This window comes from Chrysochloris asiatica, unplaced genomic scaffold (assembly GCF_000296735.1).
Source record: "Chrysochloris asiatica unplaced genomic scaffold, ChrAsi1.0 scaffold00021, whole genome shotgun sequence".
Lineage (NCBI taxonomy): Eukaryota > Metazoa > Chordata > Mammalia > Afrosoricida > Chrysochloridae > Chrysochloris > Chrysochloris asiatica.
This window is the reverse complement of record NW_006408539.1, coordinates 17,882,189-17,900,411: the sequence shown is the minus strand read 5'-3', so window position 1 is coordinate 17,900,411 and position 18,223 is coordinate 17,882,189. Positions and strand designations below refer to the sequence as shown.

The 18,223-nt window shown below is 40.1% G+C and overlaps 1 pseudogene; it reads right to left on the bottom strand.

Annotated features, from left to right (window-relative positions):
- Positions 1 to 564: 564 nt before the first annotated feature.
- LOC102836782 lies at positions 565 to 8,439 on the bottom strand (annotated as a pseudogene).
- Between the last annotated feature and the right edge of the window lie 9,784 nt (positions 8,440 to 18,223).

Below are 18,223 nucleotides of genomic sequence, written 5' to 3'. Positions count from 1 at the left end.
CTTACTGCTCCCAGTCTAGACGCTGTTTTTATCGATCGTTTCCCTATGCTCAGCAGAGTCTGGGTTTCATGAATATGTTCTCAAAACAAATATTTTTTCTAATCACAAGATTTCCCTTAGAGAAAAAAATAATGTCAAGGAAATTCAGAAATAAGATTTTTTTTTTTCCAGATTGAGAGCCTTCATTCTGGAGGTTGGAGAGGGGTCAGCATGCTGAGGTGGAAGGGAACAGCCCGGCTCCTCCTGCAGTGCATGTCCATCCCCAATAAGTTGCCCAGTTTATTCAGCTGTCTTCTCTCCTGAGTCAATCTGTTCTGCTCTGCCCTATCAGGCTGACCTGGCTCAGTACAAGTACTGCGTGCCCCTAGCCTGTGGGCAACACCACGTGGCAAGCTGGAAGGTGCGGGCAAGGGAGAAGAGCAGTTGGGCCACATCCTTGGGTTGGAGAGGCAGAGGGGCTGACTGGCTCTCGGGGCTCAGAACTTGGAAAATCACATCCTGGACAGACCAGGTGCCCAGTCCCTGTGATGAGGTGATGTTCTGGTCACGGTGTACTGCGTACCATCACACTTCCATAGCTGTGTCTGAGCCCCAACCTGCCACTTCAACTATTCCTCTTGTTTCATCTTGGGCTTCTCTGTCTGTGTGTGCCAGACTAGCACCCATGTGCAGTTGACAGCCTGTGGTTTCAGGTCTTCGAGATCCATGATGTGACTCAAGAAGCTACTCTCCAGGTGGTCCCAAGGAGCAGTACCACCAAACTGGGTGTTAGACTTAGCCAACTGTCGAGCTGGGTGACAGAAAATCCCACTATATTCAAGGGGAAGGGCCTATTGGTCTCCCACTCTGTGTGGAATCCCACAGTCAGGCCATCCTGTACCAGTGAGTCCTCAGAATGAAGGCTCCCCACCAGCCCCATGTGCTACACATAGACACCGCAGGTCCAGCACATCTCCTCAAAGAGTGCCTAGTTTAATTGTTGTTGTCAGAAAAAAGCACAACATCCAGGGTCCCTGGTGAGAACGGATCCTTCTCCCACCTCTCATATCCCCAGCACCCTGGAGCCAGTCCAAGGCCCTATTCTTCTGCTCTAGACCAAGTGGTGGAACCCAGTCTGGCATACCCTCCAGAAGTTGCTGGTCCTTGGGGATGAGAACCGCCAGGTATGTGAGGAGTAGGCTAGAGGCAGCCAGCAGCCCTGAGAGCAGGTGGGTGAGGCCCTCAACATCTTCCTCCAGTAGCCAATGCAGTTGGAGACACCAGACTCAGCGTCTGGGACAGGTACAGCAGCTTGGTCTTCTGCATCAGCCTGGCACAGGTGGAAGTGACAACAGAGATAGTAGGCAGAGCTTCAAGTTCAGTGGGCTGGGCAGAAGCAGAAGATGGTTGTCAGAGATCAGCTTGCGACTGGGAAATCTACCCACCTTCTGCTTTCTGTGGTTTTGTCGCATTTGCTTTTGGTACACAGCAATTTCTAAAATGGTTTTCATAGTCCAGGCAGTAACCCTGACTATAATGGAGTCAGATATTTCCTTCTTCTCTAGGGCATCTCCAAAATAGAAGGTTGTATACTATGTTACATCTGTCTCCAAGGGACAGCCATCTTTTGTCAGATGATTTGACATGATGCCCTAGTCAACAGGATGATATGGCACCAAACTCTCCGTGACCTCAACCCTCTACACACAGATGAACCTTCCATTTGGGTTCATGCAAAGATAGAAGCTGAGCCAACCTTACAGCTCCCTTTCTAAACCAACAGCCAGAAATACATACAGTTTCACACACTTAATTTTAGAATGTAATTCATGGGGCTTCTTCCCAGATCCCTCAGCACAGCATCTGTTCAGAGCTGGTCCATATGACAGAGTCTGACAGTTTTAATTGCTTGCCCAAGAGACTTTTTTTTAATGATGCCAACTTCTCCATAGTCTTTGAAAATGTACGTATTGTCTTTGATGCCTTGGAGTTGCTGGTTATAAATTGTTGCTGTTGTTATGTGCAGTCAAGTCACTTTTGACTCAGAGCGACCCCATAGAGGGTTTTCCAAGAGCACTTAGTGAGTTTGAACAGCCAAACTTTCAATTAGCAAGTTTCTAATTGTGTGAATTCTACAGTGCCACATCAGGGCTGAATAATTTTATCCAAGCATCAATCATAGGCTATATTTTGTAAGCTATTTGTTCTGCCAAAATTTAGTGACAGCTTGCCATTGACTTGGTATCAAGCCTATGATTATGAATACAAAGATTCAAGGTGACATGATCCCTGCCCCCAACCAGCTCCAGGGACATAGAATCAGAATCAAAAACCTTCAGTGTGGTACAGTCCAGGAACGTAGGACCCTAGGACCATCAAGGCAGAAGAGCACAAGTGGAATGTGGCCCTTATCCAGAGAAGCAGTGACACCAGAGATGGAGACAGAGATGAGGACATGGAGAGAGGGAGCAGCTGAGGACTCCAGACACATGGAAAAAGAAAGGCTGTGTGCTGGCAGCCAGGAGGCTGGCTCACAGAATATACAGTTTGGTTACTTAAATGAGTATGTATTCCTGAGTGGTTTTGTGTACATCCCCAAAACAAAACAAAACAGAGGGAATAGAAGCAAATACTGTTGAAAGATGGTGCACGCAGGAGATTGTAATCATTACAATGAAACAATGAGTGTAAAATGGATGTTCTCCCATGCGAATTATCACTCAATTCATAATAAAAACTTAATGGAAAAAACTAACAAACACACGTTTAGTGTGGGAAAGAACCATGAAATTCACCGTCTCAATCTTCAGCTTCTCATAAGAGATCTGTCAAGTTCATATAGCTCCACCCTCTTCTAATGGTGAGTAGAAATCAAGAACAGAAATCAAATTGAAATTTAGACTTCAGGTGTCCGCATCAGTGCACTTTTCATTATACAGTCACCAATAGAATTTATGCAACTCCCATCTAAACAAGGGCCTATTCCCACTGAAAAAGAAGAGCGAGGGCGTGAGCACTTCCCTTGAGCATAGGGTGCCTGCACTGTGAAATTCTGAGAACTCCAAGACACACGGACATCTCCCACGAATGTGGGCCTTACAGATATTGAAACGAGACAAAGTCCTTTCTCCAGAGTTAATGCTTTACATTCAGAATTCCAGCCCACCAGCCACTCCATAGAAAAAAAAAAAAGATGACGTTCTCTGCTCCCACATAAATTTAGGGCCTCAGAAACCCTATACAGCAGCTGAGTCAGAACGGACTCAACAGCACTTAACAACAACAACAACATTTAAATAAAGGTTTGTCTACTTTCATCATTATTTCAAACATCTTTCACGTCCCAGAGATATAATACTTGCCAATAAAATAAGTGACTGCTTATAAGGAGATACACACTTCTCACTTAATAACCTGGTTAGGTTTCAAAGGTCAGGTTATTATGAGAAATCAGCAGTATGTGGGAACATAGAAACCATACCCCATCTTCACAACACCTGTCTTTCAGGTTGTCACACTGTGGTGGCTTGGATTTTGCTGAGATGTTGGAAGCTATGCCACAGATACCAGCGGAGTCACCTATGGTGAACAGGTTTTAGTAAGATTTCCAGACTAAGACAGACTAGAAATAAAGAGAGACAGACTACTTCTGAATGTTTATCCACTGAAAATCTTATGAATAGCAGTGAAACATTATCAGATATAGGGCCAGAAGATGAAAGCATTATGAATAGCACCAGGACTGAAATGCAGTACCAGAAAATGTGCCGTCAGATTGACAGTGCTTAAAGTAAGATTGGGGAAGAGCTGCCCCTCAAAATTGAACGTGGTTACTGAACTGGAGTAAAACTTTCAGAGCCTTCATTTTCAAATCTCAAAATGAGGAGAAACGCTTGCAAATATAGATTTAAAATCAAAACATAGAGCGGACACATTATGAATCTATGAAATTTAGACGTCACAAATGAAATGGAACACAAAGAGGTTGACATCCTAGGCTTTAATGAGCTGAAATGGTCTTGCATTAACTATTTTAAATCTGACAATCATGTGGGTTACTATGCCAGAAAAGTCAATTAAAGAGGAATGAGTCTGCTTTCAGAGTCAAAAAAACATTTGAAGGTCTATCTTGAAGTACAAAGCTGTCAGTGATAAGATAATATCCATATTTCTAAAAGTAAGACCCTATACAAGGTCACTGTGAGTCAGATTGGCTCAATGATTCCTGACAACAATAGCAGTGAAAACCAGTTAATACCATGATTATTTAAATTTATGAACCAACCCCTAAAGCCAGTGACGATGAAAATGAAGAATTCTGCCAACTTCTTCAGTCTGAAATTGACCAAATACGTAATCAAGATCTATTAATAATTTCTGGTGATTAAAATGAGAAGGTTGGAAACAAAGAGGAAGGATCAGTAGTTTGAAAATGTGTCCATGGTTATATAAATGATACTGGCGATCACATGATAGAATTTTATAAGACCAATGATTTGTTAATTACAAATACCTTTAAAAAACAAACAAACAAACATAAAAGACAACTATACCCGTGGACATTACAGGAATCAAATTGAATGTATCTGTGGGAACAGAGTGGAAAAGTTCTATTTGGCCAAAACAAGACCAGGAGCTAATTGTGAAACACACCCTCAGTTGCTCATATGCAAGTTCAAATTGAAGTTGAAAAAAATTAAAACAAGTAGATGACAGACACAATATGACCTTGAATCTATTTAACCTGAATTTAGAGATCATCTCAATAAGGAAACTGATGCATTAGATACTAATAACCAAAGACCAGAAGACTGTGAGATGATGTCAAGAACACCCTACAGGTAGAAAGCAAAAAGTCATTTAAACAAACAAAAGGATGTCAGGATAGACTATGAAACTTGTTCTTGAGTCTAGAGATGTTAAACCAAACGAAAGTGCATGATGAAGAAAGCATCAAAGAAGATGGAAGATATACACAGTGACTGCATCAAAAAGAAGCATTCAATGTTCAACAATTTCAAGACATATTATATGATTATTGAAGAAAGAAGCCCCAGGTGCAGTGAAGGCATGGACAAAATACAAAGCTCCAGAAATTCATGGGATACAAATTGAAATCTTTCAACAAGCTGATGCAGCACTGGAGGCACACACTCATCTATGCCAAGAAATTTGGAAGACTACTACGTGGGCAACAGATTGGAAGAAAATCATATTTGTGTGCATTCTAAATAGAATTAACACAACTGAACATGGAAATCATTGAACTTATCATTAGTATTACATGCAAGTAAAATTTTGCTGATGATAATTTTAAAATGGCTGCAACAGTACATCGACAGAGAACTGCCAGGAATTCAAGCAGGATTCAGAAGAGGATGTGGAATAAATTATATCATTGCTGATGTCAGAGGGATCTTGACTGAAAGCAGAAAATGCCTGAAAGAGTTTACTTGTGGTTTTCTGAATAAGCAAAGACTTTTGACTGTGTAGATCATGACATCCTATAGACAACATTGCAAAGAGTGAGCATTCCAGAACACTTAATTGTGCTTGTGAGGGACCTGTACACAGACCAAGAGGCAGTCATCCAAAAACACCAAGGGAATATTGAATGGTTTAAAATCAGGAAAGGTGTGTGCCATGTTTTATTCTCTCACCATACTTATTGGATCTGTATAATGAGCAAATAATCCGAGCAACTGGATTATATGAAGGCGAATGTGGCATCAGATCTGGAGGAAAATTCGTTAGCAACCTGCAATATGCAGATAACACAATCTTGCTCGCTGAAAGTGAAGACAACTTAAAATACTTACTGACAAATATTAAAGACCACAGCCTTCAGTAGGCATTGAACCTCAATGTAAAGAAAACAAAATTCTTATAACTAGACCACTCATGGAAGCAGTAGTCAAGAAATCAATGGGTGGATTGTATTAGGCAAACCTGCAGCAAAAGACTTCTTTAAAATGTTAAAGGGTAAATATGTAACTTTAAAATAAGATGTGTTTAACCAAAGCCTTACTATTTTCAATAGCCTCATTTGTATATGTGAAAGTTGGACAAGGAATAAGGAAAACCATAGAAGAACTGATGCATTTGAGTTCTGGTGTTGAAGAAGACTATCAACAGCACCATGGACATGGAATATTAAAAGAAGATTGAAAGCACACTGGACTACCAGAAGAATAAACAAATCTGTGTTGGAAGAAGTACAGCCAGAATGCTCCTTAGAAGACATATAGTTCAAACATATTATCAGGAGATGGGCATCCTGATTAGAAAAGTGGAGGCTCAGGGAAAAATCAAAAGACCCCCAGAGAAATGCATTGGCACAGTGACAACAGCAATGGGTTCAAGAAGAACAGCCATTGTAAAGATGGAACAGGACCATGCAAGGTTTCATTCTGTTGTGTACAGAGAAGCTATGAGTTGGAGATGACTCGATGGCACCTAACAACAACAACAACCCGACCTTTAGCACTGGTACTTGACTCTGTTGCTCATCTCCATTTGTCACCTCTGGTGCATCGCTGGATGCACATGGCACAACAGGCCCCCTCCGTCACCATGCCTTCCTTATCACCATGGAAGCTGCCAGGGATGAGGGTGCTGGTGGTCAGGTGCTGGTTGCCTTGGAGTTGCTGGGTTTGAATAATTTTACCAAAATATAGATCAGAACCTCCTGCTTCCCATCATGGATGAAGACTCCTCTCTCCTGCATCTGCCCAAGCCCTGGCACCTCAAATTTTCCTCTTCTCTCTCTACCTCATGCCTCCTCATACCTCCTCATACCTGTGCCCAGTTCTCCCTGCCCACCTTCTACCTCATGTCATGCCACCACCCCACTGTTCTTCTGTAGCTGGAACAAGACATCACCAATGAACAGAGCAAAGCATCTTATGGCCAGCTGACTGTCATCCCTCCTGCTGAAGGCTCCTACATGTCATTCAGAGTTGACAATAGAGGGATACACCTGATATAGTTGTGGCCCTACGTGGGGCCCGAACTGTCAGAGGCACTGCCTGAGAACTGTTCTGAAGTTGCAAATGAGAGATGTTGGATAATCAGATATTCAGTAAACGAGGCCTGGAGCTATTTACTTATTGATGAGTAGAAAGTTTAGTTACATAGCAGATTGCTGGAGCGTTTGTCTCTGAGGCACTCTCCATACTTTGCAGAAAGTGTTCAATTACTCTGCAATGTCCCGACGATGCATCATTATGAGATTATCTGTATTATGTATAGCACCGTTCTCACTTGGACCTTGAAGGTGCCTTTTACAGAATCAGACATAAAAGAAAGTAATTCTCATAGTACTCCAAGAGGATGGGAAAAATATATTAAAAACTGTGGAAAGTCCAAATTATTGCCAGTGACTAGGGAAATAAAAGTTGTTAAGAGTTAAGCGTCTCGGTGTGGCACTGTAGGATAAGCACTGGACTGCTAGCTAACTAAAAGGTTGGCAATTGAAACCCATTAGCCACTCCTTGAAAATCCTATACAGGGTTGTTACAAGTCGGTTCCATCTTGGCTGTACACAGCAACAGCAAAGAATGAAACAGTTATGGGAAAAACAACGTTGTGTTTACTTTCTAAAAAGACAGACCCTCCTACAACTTGTATATGTATGTCCATGTTCATGGTGAATTATGGTGTTGGCAAAGAATTTTGAATAGACCAGAAAAAGGAATGAATCTTTCATTGGAGAAGTAGAGTCAGAATGTTCCTTGAAGCGGTCCCATGGTCTTTGCACATGTTATCAGGAGGGACCAGCTCCTGGAGAAAGGCATTGTGCTTGGTTATGTAGAGGGTCAGTGAAAAAGAGGAAGACCCTTAAGGAAATGAAGAGTCTCAGTGACCACAACAATGGTCTCAAACATTGCCACAATAGATACGTTGACACCAACCTGGGCAGTATTTCTTTCCTTTATGTGTAGGGTTGCTATGAGTAAGGAATCACCATCATGGCACCTAGCAACAACAACATGGGGCACAATTGTTGGTAAGTGCCTTCAGCTTGGTTCTAACTCACAGGGACTCTGTAGAGGGTTTCTGAGGGGTGGCTAGTGGGTTTGAACCACTGACCTTGCAGTTAGCTGTCCAATGCTTATTCTACAGCACCACACGAGGGCTACGCAATAGGGAGCATAATAGCACTTTACAAAGTCAAAGTTGTTCAAGGCAAAGAGAAAGACATTTCACAAAGGCTTCAAGAATCAGGACAAAGGGAGGGAATGGGAAGTCTATTCTGTTGCCTTCACTTTTGTTCATTCATTCACTAGTGTCACAAGTATTTTCTACATTCTGTGCAAGGAAACTCACTTGCCAGGTATGAGAGTTCCAGGGATCTTCCTTATCTTCGCCTCTATCTCCTTCAATAGCAAGGTGAACAAAGAAAGTACACATGGAATCCACACAGGTGTGTACCCTCAGTGCCAACCACATTTCAGGCATTCGGTAAATATTCTAGAATGAATTGTGAATTTCTCCCAAAACATTGTAATTGAAAGATTTAACCTACACTGCTGAAGCACCTCTGGAATTTCTCTCAGTTCTATCACGAGTAGGTTTCTGCTTATGGAAGGACCCTTTAACTTAATTGAGACCCACACACTCTTAAAAATATCTACACACACTCACACACATACCCATACACACTCGCATACTCATATACACATACAAGAGCCATGCACTCACATATACAGACTCTTACACACACACACTTACTTACACAGACTCATATACATTCATACACACACTCACATACACACACACCATTTCTTGGGGGAGAGGACTGATTTTACAACTTTCCCCAAATCACACAGGAAATCAATGATTTCCTTTAACATGAGCACATTTACCCTTAGTTCAAAGAGCTCTACACTAGACACGAAAATTTTTACAAATCAATTGCCCAGTTGCCTCGTCTGACCTCTGCTCCTCTCAGAATCTGGAAAACGCCATGTTCTGACATTACCCAGCCTACAAGATGCTGCCACCAGGCTACTGATCGCTTTGGCTGTACTCTTCCCAGAGCACCTTTGCATATCCCCTTCCTGCAGAGACAGGACCAACCATCACAAGCAACCTCCAGAGAGGAACAAACTTCCTATCCAATGATCCCTGGTGGTTTTTTACTCACTGAAATTCTAAGAAATTTCATTCATTTCAAATTGGCAACCTCTCTCTTTAATATATGTTGGCTACAAACAATATCAACAATAGTGAGGTTGGCCCAGGATCAGGCAGAGTTTCGTTGTGCTGTGCATAAGGTCGCTATGAGTCGGTACTGAATCGATGGCATCTAATAACAAAAACAAACAATGTCATTCTGCCCTTTTTTTAAATCTGGGCATTTTTTTCAGAACACATACCTGTCTCATAGTTGCCATTTGGGATTTATACATGTGTCTTTCTTCTGGAATATGTCTACTTTTGCAAAGATAATATTAACCTTTTCATTTCTGAAGAAACACCATTTGATCATGGTATGTGAATTTCAAGAAAATTAATATCTGAAATATCACCATTTCTAAACATAATAAAAAATATTCCTGCTCCCTAGGTAAGAAGCTAGGGTCTGATGCTCTGTCAAAATATTTTGTTTAAAGAAGACTTATCATTTAAGGACATTTTAATTACTGGCTCAGTTAATTCCCTTCACTTTTGAGTAGTGGCAATAAAATTTCAGGGGTAAAAGCTGATCAAACGCGTCAGGAGACCAATTGAAGCTGATGTATTAGCAGGATCAACTTATAGACTAAAGCAACAAATGTCCATGTCAGATTTCCTTTTTGAAATTGTTAGCAATAAATTTTATGGGGATCACTCAGACAGGCTTTTTTGCAGTGATCCATATAAAAGCCTCAATGCTATGATTCAAGTTGAAAGAGTAATTCCATTTTTTATTCATTTTTTTAAGTATCTGGGGGAAATATGTGCTGCTTGCTAACATTTTAGTAATAACTCAAAAACAATATAAAAAAAGGGGATAAATTATTTATACTATTAGTATTTTGTCAGGAGCTCTGGAATCGTAGTGGTTACTAATCAAGTCAGCAGTTCGAAACTGCCAGCTGTTCTGTGGGGAAAAGATGAGGCTTTCTGCTCCTGCAAAGGTTTCCTCATAAACGTCTCTTCAGAGTCCCTAGGAATCAGGAGTGAGTCCACTGTACACCACCATGACCACCACTGTTATGATTTTACATGGATGATGATACACGCGTACAGAACTGAAAGCATAGCTGTACGTAAGGAACCCTGGTGGTGTAATGGTTGAGTGCTTAACTTTTACCAGAAAGAATGGCATTTTGAATCCTCCAACCAGTCTACAGGTGAATGGAATGATGTGGCAAGGGAAATCCTCAGGAATGTCATTCTCAGGAAATTCTCAGGAATTGTCCGGGGTGCCATATTCAGGCACACAATTCTGCTCTGGGGGCACAATGTAATCTGCTATAAAACCCTTTGTGAATTTTTGAATTAATTATATAAATGACTCTAATTATATGAGTAAAGTTATTTCACACCTAGAGTTCTAGACAGTAAATAAATGAAAATGTTTATGTTTGTGTGTGTATGCATATACCTCAAAGTCAAGGAATAATCCTACAGCATTCAGGAATGGTGGGAGCATCCAAATGAAGACTGGATCCAGGCTTTCGAGATTCTGAAACAAAAAAATAGCCCCTGGAGTTTTCTTAAATACAAACACCAGTTTAAATTAACTAGCAAGAATGTCTTCCATGAGCTTTGTGCTTTTAAAAGAACTATGTAGGATTTAAGTGACAACAGCAACTTGAAAGATGTAATAGGAAATTTAAGGGACAGTTAATTGGTGCTAATGAGGGAGGAAACACTTAGCAAAGGAGGGTGTGAATGTTTGCAGGACTCAAAAAATGAGATCAACCTCTCTGAATTGTACATATAGAAATGGTTGAATTGGTGTTTGTTTTATTGTGGAAATTCTCAACAACAATAGAATTGAAGGGAGTGTAGGAGCTGGATCCAGGGATGAAGCAGAACCACAGGCAAGAAGATAATTCATTAATTGATTTTCAGTGGAGGATAGACTGTGGATGAGAGAGGGAAGGGGAGGAGAAAGAACAGACATGGAGAATGGCCTTAGAAAGGATAGTGATGGGGAAATGGTCTCATTTATCATACCATTTCAATGGTGCATTTTAAGGTAACACATATTCTTATTTCAAGATCATCTCTCATCTCCAGTGGCAGATGAGCCAGAGTCAGAGAAAGCTGTGTTGTCTTTTATTTTGCCTTGCCAGTGCACAAGCTCAAGACACTCAAGACATTAACTCTGTCTTGGGATGGCATGTTTTTCAAACCCTCCAGAGATCAGATATCCCTGGTGATTTATAGTTTGATCCTTTATCATAACTCTTTGGAAAATTGACTACAGATAAACAAGTGGTAAGGACATGTTGCTTAAAAAAAGAAAGAAAGAAAAGAAAGATTCCTTGGTTTCTTTATTTAGAGGACTTCAACATTTTATCCCTAATTATAAAACACAAGTCATATTACATCTGAGAGCAAGACACAGAGACAACACTATCTGGCATAAGAACTAGATTGGCCCCAAAGTTGATGCTGCAAATGGAAAACTCTGGACGCTCACTGAAGATCTTTAAAAAATTGCCTATTAACAATGTTGGAGAGAGAAGTGGGGAACGAGAGTGTAGGGGTGACTAGAGGGGCAAGAGAGAGAGCCAGAAACATTCTGGACAGGTTCAATTTTATCAAATGATAAGAGAATGGTAAAGGAAAGCCAGGCATTCAATGCCCTTTGGTATTTTGTTGACACAGTGTGACTTCTAGACACAGACATGTAATAATTCCAACTATGAATTCCAATTCTCTGGTAAAGTGCAAAGATGAACTAATGGAACATTTAATTGAACTGAGTGTGTTGTAGACTCCTGGTAATATAACTGTCTGAACTATGATCGTAATATACAGGAACTGGAAAAATAGAATAGAATAATATGATCCCTGATTTTGAAACGTTTCAGGATCTATAAAAGTTAAGCAAAGGGGAAAAAAATCAATACTGATCCACAGTTAAAAACTTCCTTAGATAAAAATTACCGTTCAGGGCTATGAAACTGGGTTTTGGATAATAGAAGATATTAACTACAGAAATGCAGGGAACCATCACATTTTTCCCTATGCTAGATTCTGCCTTTTACTTAAATGATGGAAAGGAGACCGCATTCAGGAACCTAAAAGCCATATAATTACAGAAAATTATGAGTCATGTGCTTTTCTATGAATTTAATTAGAAAAAATGCAAATTTTTCTTCTTATGAGTACCCACCTTTGCTCCTAACATATATAATTTCTTGTCTTAAAAAGCTATAATAAATAGCTCAGAATTACATTTAAAGGATTTTTTATCTTTGTAAAATAAATTACTTTGTAGACTAAAGACTAAATTGGAGAGCATGTTTCCTAACATAAAACCACTTCTGCTGATGCTCCTATTCTATATTCCTTACCCACCCAGGAGCAATAGTCTATGATCCTTCTGTGTCCATCTTCTCCCCTTTTGGGGTTCTGGTTAGCACATTAAGTTATTTTAACTTCTCTTGAAGGATTCTTTATATTTGAACTACCACCCTCTACATTCTCAAGATTATACATAAATAGTAAATGGCATGTAAACTAAAGAAGAAAAATAAATAAAAGGGAGAGAGATCATGCTTATAAATGTTACCATATTGAAGTATACTGAACAACAGTCTATAGAATGTAAATAAATAAGGAAAGTTGGTACTACATGATATTCCTTTTTTTCTAATGAAGATAAGTCTATTATGGGCTCTACATTCCCATTCTGCTCCAAAGCCCATATGAGCTGTAAATCTGTGACATTAACCAGATGAGTACTGTTCTCTGTTGTAAGCAGAGAATCCCACAGCTCTGTAAGAAGCAAGAACTCAAGTGTGAAGAAACGAAGCACCTGAAAAGAGACATAGAGATCTGTCACTACTCGCCAGATAAAGAGAGAGTCAGTGCAGGAAATGCCTGGACCACCCACTGCATTGTCAAGAACAAGACCAGAGCTGATCCTATAGGAGGATGCCTCCAACCAAGTCATCTATGCCTGCTCCCAATGTGGGTTCTCTGGAATAGCCTCCCTGGCTGACCATGGCTGACCTGGAACTGCTGGGGTTCTGGCTGCCCATATAACACTGGGGACCGGGGAACAGAGATAACTGTCTTAACTTTGCTAGGACTGTCATAACAAAACACCATGAACTGGGGAGCTTAAAACAACAGAAATGTCTTATTTCACAGATCTGGAGGTAGAAAGTCTGGAAGATAGCTGGGCATATTGATTCCTTCTCAGGCTTAGAGGGATAATTTTCCTGCCCATCCCCTTGCTCTGATAGCTCCAGGTGTTCCCTGGTTTGCAGCCATAACATCACATGGCAAGCCTCCTATGTCTGTCTCTCTGTTTGTTATCTTCCTTTGTTAGGATAGAACCTTACTCAGGTATGACTTTTTGGCTATCTTAACTGATAACATCACAGTCCCTATTTCCAAACAAAACACTAGGGATTAGAACTAGGATCAGAAACTTTTAGGGAAACATGATTCAATCCTTAACAAAAACCAACTTCAAAAGGATGTCTAGGCTATTTCCCTCTCTTTGTCAAGAGCCAGAAAACAGTCACATGTAAGACAGAGCTTTGTTTCATGGAAAAATGGAATGAAAAGATAATGAAATGTTTTTTCACAAACTTTTAAAAATTCCTTTGTACAATCACACCATAAACTGGTAGAATCACCCTCTCTTGGAACTACACAGAGTAGATAATGAATTTATATTTGTTTGTTATAGGAGGTTTTGCAATACAGAACAGGGAAGATTTAAAGGTGGAGTGCTAGAGAGTTGTGATGTTTGGTGACTTTTCCTGGAGAACACACTGAGATTCTAATGGGATTCACTCTTTGTTCCTGCCTGGTGTTCTTTCTCCTTAACTTGACTTCATATCAACCTCCCACTCTGTGAGTGGGGCAAAGTGATGGGTGGCTAGAGGAGATTATATGATAAACTCCTGTTCTAAATCCTTGCAGAGGAAGCCAAAGATCCAAAGAACATCTGGTTTATGCCTTCAGGCTGAATATTCTATTACTTTAGGGACCATAATCACTGGTACAAAACTGTCTAGAGTAAGCATAGGTGAACTCCATCATAGGCTGACTTCCTCCGCACAGACTCCAGGATTTCATAACTGGAGAGTCACGTGGTTTCCAAATGGGGAGTGCTTATCAATACCCACGGAGTCAGGGCATAAACCGGACACTGGTCTCATCCTTACTCATGTTGATTGATATCCACATGTGCATATTTTAATTTAGTGTAAGTAAATTCTTTAAAGCATATACTTTGATTTTATTACATTTTAATATGCACAGTTGATTCTTTTTCTGCCTAAATCAACACACTTGCAAACATATCATGTCAGATAAAAACACTTCTTTCATGACCCTAATGATTTTACCATTTAGTAAGGGAAATGTGGCATACACATAAACGATTCTAGCAAAATGTGAAATATGGGAAGTATTACGAAGAATATTCTCAAAATGCTACTATAACAGAAAAGAACCTGAAGTTATATACAGCTGGGAGGTGAGGGCATAGGCAGCAGGCAAGAAAGAGAGTGTGGAAATAAGGAAGTGAAGTATGAGCTGGGTCACGGGTGTTCAGTTTTAGCTAAATGGTGTTCATAGTCAGACCCCAACCCAGAGAGACTGATCCAACTGGGCTCAAGTTGCAGAAAATCACTAGTACGCAACAGATGTGTATTGAACTATTATGCACTTTGCATTCTGAAATAAGATGAAAATACTTTCTCATCTCAGAATAAAATGTGGCTCTTCAACATTATTAACTCCAAACTACAAGGCTCTAGTCTTGCCAGCAGAAATTAAAACTGTTACCACACTTAATGGAATCCTGGTATGAGACTGTGGGTTAATGCACCAGATTGCAAAGTCATTTGAACTGCAAGGTCAGCAGTTCAAGTTCACCAGCTGCTCTTCAGAAACCCTTTGCAGGGTCGCTATGGGTCAGAACCAACTCAATGGCACTCAACAACAATACCACCATACCTAATGATGACAAAATGAAAAAAAAAATTTGAGTATGCAATTTTTATAACATATTTTTAGAAATGAAAGCAAGTATTTATTTGGTGAGGCAAATGTCCTTTTTCTGGCTTTTAAATTTTTCAATAGCTAAAATCTAGTAATAGAGCAAAGTGAATACATTACTTTATGCATACAAACAACCCTATGTGTTAAAATGTCAGTAGTCCATGTCAAATTAAAGAGTTTAATGCAAATTTGTTAAAAAACTAAATTTGAAAATTGAATATTTTTGTTTAATTACAAGACCACTATTAGAACACAAAATCTATCGCTTCCCAAAACTAGATTGCAATGCTATTGGAAAAGTAGCTAATTCACATCCTTCCTGAGGAGCACAGACATGTGCTTCGACACCTAGAGGATGTTCCAAAAAGTTCTTGAAAAATTGGAACGGACACATGGTGGAATTTTTCCCATGGAGTTTTTGATAATATATGTATGATAGAATTTGAAATATTATATGCTTTAAAAATGATTCAAGTAAAACCACCAAATTCATAGTTGTTAAGATGAGATTCAGTTCATAGTGACCCTTTAGAGTAGAGTAGACATGTTTCCATCGGTTTCCATGGCTGTGTTCCTTACAAACAGGGCTGTAAACTGCAAGGACAGCAGTTCGAAACTACCAGCTGTTCTGTGGAAGAAAGATGAGGCTTTCTGCTCCCATAAAGATTTACAGCCTCAGAAACCCTGTACAGGGTCGCTATGAGTCGGAACCAATTCCACGGCATATAACAACAACAACAACCACATCTTTCTCTCATGCGTGACTCGTGGTGTTCAACTGGCTGACCTTTCAGTTAGCAGTGGAATGCTTAAAGGTTGTGCCACCAGGGCAACTTTTATAAAAGATTGTTGTTGTTAAGTGATGTGGAGTTGGTTCCGACTCATAGTGACCCTATGCAGGGTTTCCAAGGAGCGACTGTTGGGTTTGAACTGCCGACCTTGTGCTTAGCAGTCCAGTGTGTATCCTACAGTGCCACACCAGGACATTACCAAAAGGACACAGTTGTGATCATTGAAGTTGTGACTGAGTAGTGTTCCTTTTCTTCATGTTCTCAGATACAGCTCTGTAGATAGTCAAGATCTTACTGTGAAGCATTTTAATCTCTCTGATTTGCCCATTCTTTGTTTGAAGATAATTGGGGAGGAGAAATTCTTATTTTTCCTCAAGGGAAAAAAAAAAAAAAAGCCTTGTCCCTAGGGACCTTGACACATCAAATCATACCACATCCAGATTGGTCACATTTGAAAAGGTGTGTGGAAACAGAACAGTATCAACAAAAATAGGCGTTGTTTTTGTTGTTGTTGTTAAGTGCCGTATCTGAGAGGGGCTAATGGTTCTGAACTGCTGAACTTGCAGTTCGTGCGGTTAGCAGATCAGTGTTTATCCTACACCACTACACTTAGGCTCAAAAATGTGTCACTCCCACTAAACTCCAGTCACTGACTCATGTGATTCTTATTCACGTGACTCATTAACCTGGGATATACACACACTGGAAACATGCAGATGGGAGCAGCTCCGAAGTTGCTGGAAAATGTCTGAACGCCAGAGCTTTCCAGCATCACCTCCCTGTGCCAAAAAACAAAGACATATGCTTCACCCTTATTTTCTGGTTCTTAAAAAAAAACTTGATAAATGAGCTGATGTTTGGCTGATGCCGGCTCTGTGATGGATGTCAGTGGATAATGATACAGTATGTTGCGTTTCTAAAGATGGGAAGGGAAGAAACATCAGAGACTCCTCTTCCCCAGGCAAAATAGAAATGATTCTCCTGCCCAGGTCCTTCCCTTCCTTTTTATAAAACAGAATAAATTTCAGATGTAAGAATTATCTTTCTCCGTCTTTGCTGCAAATATATTTTTAAAAAAAAAGAAAATCCTGTTTGATGGATGGAAATGTTTGAGATTAGTATTATTGCATCTCTGTTCCTGCCATTGTCATTGCTATTTTTAAGTGTCATTGGGTCGGTTCTGACCCATAATGACCCTGTGTAGCGTTTCCGAGGAGCAGCTGGTGAGCTTGAACCGCCAACTTTGCTCTTCAAACCGACTTTGCAGTCCAGCACATTAACTCACAGCACCACAGAGGTGTATTATTTCACACTTATTGTGCCCTTTATAATTATAATGATATAATTTAATTAGGTATTGTTGAAACTTGCAGTAGTGGTGTAGTGTTGTAGGATAAGCACTAGACTGCTAACTGAAAGGTCTGTAGTTCCCATCAGTCAATCCTCGGGACACAAGGTCAGTATGAGTTGGAACACACACAACAGCACTAAACAACAATGTAAAAAATACACATTGACTAGTCACTTAAAAAATAAAGAGGTTTATTGTATCATATTTACTCAGTGCCAAAAAACCCCCACAAAAGAATCCTTCTTCTGAATTATGGTCATCCCTGGCCTAATGTTATATTACTTACCTTCAATTCCTATTACAGCTAATACAGAAGCAGGAAAGAGGAGAATTTTGATGTCTCACAGGCCTCCTGGTGTGACACTACAGGTTAATGTGTTGGACTGCAAAGTTGGTTTGAACAACAAGGTTGGTAGTTCAATCTCACCAGCCGTTCATTCCTTGGAAACCCTATACAGGGTCGCTATGAGTAGGAACCTACTCGATGGCACTTAACAACAACAACAGACAAGTAGAAAAACCGGATCCCCAGATTCACTGGCCTGATTTGGTATCCATTTCTTATAGCGTGAAGAGGTGATTTTCTTTGACAACTCTGTTTACTTGGGTATACACTGAATGTATATGTTCCCATTACAAAGATAGATGACTCCACAGAATGCAGAAACCATCTGACAATATACTGAATATTGAAGGCAAGTACAATTTTGCTAAAGATACTACAAAAAGCAGCTGCAACCATAGACTGACAGAGAACTTCCAGAGGTTCAAGCTGGATTCAGAAGAGTCTGTGGAACGAGGGATATTATTGCTGATGTCCGATGGATCTTGGCTGAAAGCAGAGAATATCAGAAAGTTGTTTACCTGTGCTTTATTGATTACACAAAGGCTTTCCATTGCATTGGTTATG